The following is a 259-nucleotide window of genomic DNA, read 5'->3' on the forward strand; positions in this document are numbered from 1 at the left end:
CACACACACACACACATATACATACATACACACACACACTCACACACACACACACATACATACACACACACGTGCACACACACACACACATACATACACACACAGTCACGCACATACATACACAAATACACTTAATCATACACACACACCCACACACTCACACACTCACACACACACACACACACGCACAGTCAAACACATACACACCCACGCACACACTCACACACACACACCAACACACACACTCAGACACACACAC

At 45.9% G+C, this 259-nt stretch overlaps 1 protein-coding gene across 1 annotated transcript in view; it reads right to left on the reverse strand.

Annotated features, from left to right (window-relative positions):
- Nucleotides 1–259, reverse strand: part of LOC125485959 (T-box transcription factor TBX6L-like) — a 19,025-nt gene that overhangs the window by 3,101 nt on the left and 15,665 nt on the right. The gene's annotated exons all lie outside the window — the stretch shown is intronic.

Source organism: Rhincodon typus, chromosome 24, assembly GCF_021869965.1.
Source record: "Rhincodon typus isolate 14 chromosome 24, sRhiTyp1.1, whole genome shotgun sequence".
NCBI lineage: Eukaryota > Metazoa > Chordata > Chondrichthyes > Orectolobiformes > Rhincodontidae > Rhincodon > Rhincodon typus.